Here is a 7,244-nt window from a genome sequence, read left to right as displayed (position 1 = left end):
CTCTAGAGAACCCAGTGTTGCCTAAAATTTCTTTCAAATTTCTTTCTTACCCCTAAATATTTAATTCCAAATTATGTCTGAACAGGAAAAGAAACTGACTACACATCATTAGAGAAAATGACAGCCTGTTAGTGTTTTTTTTCCTTTTCTGAAAAAAAAGATTAGGCACATATCACAGTATCACGGTCTTTTCAAAGGTGCCAAACTGTTTCTCTTGGAATGGGACTTTTAGATTTGTGTAAACAAGTTTGAAAGGCAGTAGAGGGCTTCTGAAATCATATGCTAATGTCTGAATGTGTGAGCTATTTGGGGGACACGTTCCCTTTTTTAAGCTAAAGAATAAGGAAGGTTCCTTTACCCAAGAAAGTTAAGTAGCTATAATCTCAACTAAGAGATAAATTACTATCTAACAAATTATTCATTCAAAACAAGACATTTCTAAGATTTTCATGAGTGAATGACACAACACAGAATTTCTAAGGGATGTTATTGATTTCTTTTTATTTATTATTCTGATTATATATTGGCAAATGGCTGTAAATGTATCATAAGAACTGTTATTATAACATTTTAATGCAAGGTACACAAGCCAAATCAAGCTCACAAACCCACCCATGCCTTACACATTTGGCATCTGTGGTGACAAAGTCTGAAATCTACCCTCCCTGTGACATGTACTTTATTCAACTATTGCGGTACTAAAGACTATATCTATGATGTATATACTTAACATTTCCACAGCATATACATTCCAAAATCTTCCCCTCTGTTATTATATGTATATTGCAGAGGACTCCTTACTAACAATTTCTGATTTTGTTCACTTATTTAAGTACATAGCCTTCTTGATTAACATGATAACTCTTAAGGGTGCTCTTATCCTTTTCTGTAGCCAGCATCTGAAATGTCCAAGTGAAAAAAATGTCATTTGTGTCACATAATGGTACTTCTAACCAGAAACTTAATGAAATAGGAATATAAAAACTATTAATGTTTATCATGTAAGTTACCATATAATCTCTCGGTAATTAAAGTAGCATGTCAAGACCCTATGTCATGACACAGGGATTCTGTCTCCATTTAAAATAAATGACTCAAGACTGGAGATATGGCCTAATGGTTAAGAGCACTTGCTGCCCTTGCAGAGATCACTGGTTCCATGCCCAACACCCAAATGTCAGCTTGCAACTGTCAGTGACTCCAGTGAAGGGTGATCAGACACCCTCTTTGGGGTCCCATGTGCACCAGGCACACATATGTACATGCAGGCAAACACTAAAGCACATAAAATCAGGGCAAATTTAACACCTGTAGAAGCCTAGGATGGTCTTGAACTCATGTTCTCCCCAGCGTCAGTTGCTCAACTTCCTAGAGTGTGAGAGTGTGTCACCAAGACTGATTTGAATTGCTTACAGTTTTGGGTTTAACATGAGTCATATAATGGATTGGAGCTGGTTTCTTCTTCCCTTATGGAGAGGGCACTGATAGAGGTCTAGACTGGGATGGGGGAGAGGGAGGAAGGATGGATATGGGAGCAGGGAAGAATATATCTCAACTAAGGGAGTCATTTTAGGGTTTACAAGAGACTTGATTATAAAGGGGATACCAGGTCCAAGGAGAGATCCCCAGATTGTTCTCTGGACAGAGGAGAGGGTTCCTGAACCAGCCTTGGCCCATAACCATACTGATGAATATTTTGCTTATCACCATAGAACCTTCATCTGGCGATGGATGGAGATAGAGACAGAGACCCACATTGGAACACTGGACTTAACTCCCTAGGTCCAAACGAGAAGCAGAAGGAAAGAGAACGTGAGCAAAGAAGGCAAGACCAGAGGGAACCTTCATCCGATGATGGATGGCGATACAGATGGAGACTCATATTCGAGCACCGGACTGAGCCCCCCAAGGCCCAAATGAGGAGCAGAAGGAGGAAGAACATGAAAAAGGAAATCAGGACCGCGAGGGGTGCGATCACCCACTGATACAAGGGGACTGATCTAATGAGAGTTCACCAAGGCCAGTTGGACTGGGACTGAATGAGGACGTGATCCAACCAGATTCTCTGAATGTGGCCGGATTCTCTGAATGTGGCTGGCACAGGGTCTTTCTGAAAAGCCACTGACAATGACACTGGGACTTGGTTCCTCTGCATATACTGGATTTTTGGGATCCAGTCTGTTTGGATACTCACCTTCCTGGACCTGGAGGGAGGGGGGAGGAACTTGAACTTCCCACAGGGCAGGAAACCCTGACTGCTCTTAGGGATGGAGAGGGAGGAGGAGAGGGAGTGGGGGGAGTGGGAGGGTCTTGGGAGGAGGGGTGGAAATGGAAACTTGTATAAATTAATAAACTTTGAAAAAAACAAAACAAAACAAAAGGCATGCGTAGTGGTTTTGGGATTTCCATCTCTTTCCTTTATCATTTTTAAGATCTTAGAAAAAAACTCAAAGAGTCTTCAGGGCCTAATTTGAAATGCTCAGTGATTGGCAAATTTGCAACTCTGCTGTGATGACCTCTTCAAAGACTATGCTGAGGAGAAAGGAAATCCCCCTCTACCTGTCTCAATAAAGCAGCATGCATGTTGATCTCTTCTGATATGTTCAGTCTACTTTCTTGGGTGTGAAAGGTGCTTAGGTCTCCCACAATCCCACTGCCAAGTTCAGTGGACACCACTAACATAGAAATAACCTCTACAGTTGTTTATTTCTGAATTAATTATAGAACTGTTAAGAGGAACAGTTTGGTAGTCAGCTTTCTATGTGATTTTGGAAACCCCCGGTATCAACCAAATTGGAAAATAAAATAATAATGATAACAATTAATAATAATAGTAATATTAAATCAACTCTGAATCAATCATTTCTCATCATTACTGAGCTTACACTTGTTTTAAAATGTGACCTGAAAAGAGCTTTGTTTTAATTCTTACTGAATATTGTTAGAGACTTTGACTTAGTTTAGGGTTCAGAGAGGAGGAATTTCCCAGAAGCGCTCCAGTCCGTTGGTCCCTAAACAGGACATTATGGGGCAAAGAAGAGGATTATTAGGCGAAGATTCACTTCTCGGGGAGGAAGTTCGCTGGTGCAGAGTAGGGGTGTAGCAGCTCAATAAGGCTGCACAAGAATCAGGCTTTTTATGACACACAGCTCTGGATATTGGGCTCATTTGCAGAGGATGGGCTTTCATGTCTGCTCTATCTCTTCCATTAGTCCTACATGCAGATCCTTGGGTCCTTTGTCTTATTAGCATCTTAAGTGTCCACTCTGGACTGCATTGACATCTGAGCCAGAGATACAGGCTGGTTTTACAGTGCCTGGCATGGGAAGGGGGTAGTGAGGAGTGGAGGAGAGTGAAGGGGATGGAGTAAGGAGATGCGGGTGGGCTGGGCCGACTCCAGATTTCTATTCTGTCAGCCTGTTTTCATATATACTAATTTTTTAAAGACCGTTCAAAGCCATCTGGGTCACACTTTTAACTGTATCCTCTGCTTCATCATTGTCGTGGAAAGCATATTGATTCTAATGGAGAAAGCCAAAAGTTCCCAAATGTGTGTCATATTCTCTGGGTCTTTTTTTTGCCATAAAAAGCATTAAATATTTCCTACAGCCATGCTTCATTATAACATGCTGACATCTGTGCTCATAGTTCGAGATCTCATTTTTTTCCGCGACAGTTTGTATAAAATCTTAAAATTAACAAGGAAAGCACAAAGTCACATACCACTGCATTTATTATATATGAGATAAAATAGTATTTTTTTCAATCCTTGCAGGAACCCAAGGTTCTTCAAGGCTAGTTACATCAGTACTAATGCATTATGATTTTATCTTCCCCCTTTGATGCCTGGATGCACAAAGCAGTGACTAACCTGCCAGATTTTCAGGGGAGCAGGTCAAGGCCCAGAAGTGACCCCCACACACACTCACAAGCAAAGAACAGTGTCCTTTGAGAAGCCCTAGATGAAGTAGTGCAAATTCCTGACCCAATGTCAACCCTTGATTTTATGAGTTCTTTCGACTCTATGTGAAAATGTGGGAAACACATGGAATAGCCATCTTCCCTGTGCTTAATCACCATGGTTATTGGTTGGGTACTGTATTGGACACCTTGATCCCGAAACATCGTTTTTACGTGAATGAATAGACAGACTACTATTGTGTCATGTTTTTATTCATTTCTTTAAGTATTAAACTGGCTATCATTCTGTAGGTCAGGTTGGCCTTGAACTCAAATCCCCCTGCCTCATCCTCCCAAGTGCGGGGATTATGGTTGTTTACTAATAATGTTCAGCTTTAAGGATTTATTCTAATTCAATAAGGCAAACCTACCACCACAGTGTCAACGACAGAAGGTGTCTGCTGCTGATGGAAACGCTGAGGATCCAGGCAAAAATGTCTATCTGGGAAATTCGCACATTCAATTGATGCGAAAACCTTCAATATTTGAAGATATAGTGGATGAGCTTGAAAGTGATGCTAATGACTGAATATGTTTTTTTTAGTGGTGGAAAATTAATAATTTGAACATCTGAATAACCCAGTAAACCAATAGGTTTCAGTATCGACATGTGATACTGCCAAGGCTAGCTTGATTCATGATCTTTCTGCTTCAGACTCTTAGTGTCTAGGACAATAATGACAACACACAACACCAATCAAAGGACATATTTTAGTTAGCAAGTATTTAAGGGGCGGAGTACCCAAAGTTCACTTCTGATTCTGTAGATTAGGCAGTGAAACCTCCCATGCTGTCTAGAAAGACCATTAAAAACATTCATGCATTTCAAATGGCATAGATGTGGAAAGACCAACTTTGTTTTCATGTAGCTCTATCAAAGCAACAGCTAAATCCCAAGCAAATGGTAGAGTACAGCTTTCTTCTGTAAGACCAAAGAGTAAATGCACACACACACACACACACACACACACACACCAAACACACACACACAAACACACACACACCAAACAACCAAGACAGAGGCAGAGAAAGAGAGATACATAAATACACCTTTATCACGACTTTTTCTCCACTTGCAACTATGGAATTAAAGATCCAGAAGACTGAAGCACTTCTATGATCCCACAGACATCAAATATCAAAGGTGTAATTTGAACAAAAGGACTCTTATTGTGAATCCATTATCTTCTAGCTTTAAAATGTGCTAACATTTTCTCTCTTGCCTCGGTGGGGGAGGGATGGCAGAGGTTCACAGATGCAGAATCCGAGTTTATTTCAGCCCACAGCTGGAGGACACGCAGAATTGCTTTATGGGTTATGAACTACAAGGTAGAAACAACACATGTGTTTTTCTTTAATAAAGAAGCTCGGTTTTACAGGTGTTCTGTTGCATGATTTGATAGCATAGGGGCATAGGGTTGGCTTAGCATTACTAAAAAACAGATAGGGCACCCTCATTTGCAGATACTTAGGCGGTTAGAGATTTAGAGATGGGGGCTATGGGGCAGAGACTTGGCACCCTACAATTTCTACCCTACTCCTAACTCAGTTTAATTTACATTATAAGTCATCATGTAGAGGTTGGGTAAGGCTTTAAAATGATAACTTACCATTCCCCAAACCCTGAAGAATCAGGAAGCTCAAGTCTGATTAAGTAAGATGAAATTGGCTCTGAAATTTAAGCCAGTCCTTGCAACAGATGAATCACCTCAATCAGAAGCTGAAGTCAAGAGAGTTGTTGGGGGAATGAGGAAGTGGCCTGAAGTCACCCACCAAAGCAATGCTTCCCAGAGGTGAAATGACTGGGTGTTTGGGGGTGGGAGTGGGGGATTGGCTTTGCTGACCCAAGTCTAAGCAATAAGCTGACTGTCTGACACTGTAGCAGAACTCTGCAACCCTAATCACAGCACCCTAACTCCACACCTGTCCGATGTGCTAAAAGCGTCATTATCAGTTCATTCTGCCTTTCGGGTTTTCCTCTGGACTTTGACTATGGCCCAGTCAATTGGTTCTGATCTTATCAAGAACCAATAACTCAGTCACCAAGATGCAGTAGACTTAGAAAGAAGTCCACACCAATGACGAATAGAAGGGAAAGAAAAGAAGAGGACGGAATTAAAGAAAAGGAAGTAATAGACAAATAAGGCTTTACCAAATTACTTTAGTCTACTTCTCAAAGACCAAGTTACTGCGCAAATGCGCTCTCATTTTTTCCTAAACAGCGCCACCTACTGTCCATTTTAACTCATTGACCTTTTTTTTTGCCTTTTTACCTTTTACTTTGGGTGGGGGCGGGGGCTGGGACCGCAAGGATCAAAGAAAAAGAAAGAAGGGGTTTGGACGCCTGCAGATTTAACCGGGGGGGGGGGGGGGAAGAAACGAACTGTGTAGGTTTGGCGGCATTGAAACTTTTTTTTCCAAGTATTTTGAAATCATTAAATTAAAGGCTCTCAAGAAGCTAAAGTCACTTCAGCGGTCTTTGGAGATGGCTGCTTCCCTTCCTTACACGTTCTCAGGTTTATTGTCATCATTATACGTTTCTTTAGCAAGTGTGCCTTTGGCATGTTTTCATATCTGGAAATCACAATTAAAAGAAAATTTAAAATGTTTTATCTTTTCATTCTCAGCCCACCCACAGCGAAAACTTCAGCAGCAGAGAGGCTTTGACGCTTGCCTTCAGCCTAGAAAGTCTGGGGTTGGTAGAAAGAAAGGGTTAACAAATGGCAGACTGGTCGCCCTCTTTTTAGCTTCCTAGGCAGTTTGGGGAGGTTCCAGGTAGCGCGGGGGGAGCGCGCGCGCGCGCGAGTACGTGTGTGTGTGTGTGTGTGTGTACACACACACACACACACACACACACACACACACACACACACACACACACACGCACCCCGTTATCCTGTCCAGGGCAAGTGATTTAGCGGAAGAGAAACATTTGGACTAAAATAAATCTCTTATATGCGAGAGGGAGTTTATCCAACCGAGGGAATCCTTTTAACCGAGACAGACTTCAGCAGTATTTGCAAAGCAGGGCTCCCGCTCTGCCGCGGGAGGAAAGGAGGTGGGCAGCATCTGTTCGCTGCGTTTCTCTGCACACGTTAACAATCAAGTTAATTGAATTCATTGGAGTTTAGAAGCGGCCTCTAGCTCTAAGAGGGCTTTGAATGGCCAATTTCTCTCTCGTCCCCCCCCCTCCCCACTCCTCCCCGCCTCCCATCCCGCCCAGTCCCTCCCCCTTGGGTTCCCAGTTCACCCCTCCCTCCCTCCTCCTCTACCCTCTCCCCCAC

This window comes from Myodes glareolus, chromosome 19 (assembly GCF_982192425.1).
Source record: "Myodes glareolus chromosome 19, mMyoGla1.1, whole genome shotgun sequence".
NCBI lineage: Eukaryota > Metazoa > Chordata > Mammalia > Rodentia > Cricetidae > Myodes > Myodes glareolus.
This window is presented reverse-complemented; position numbering follows the sequence as displayed.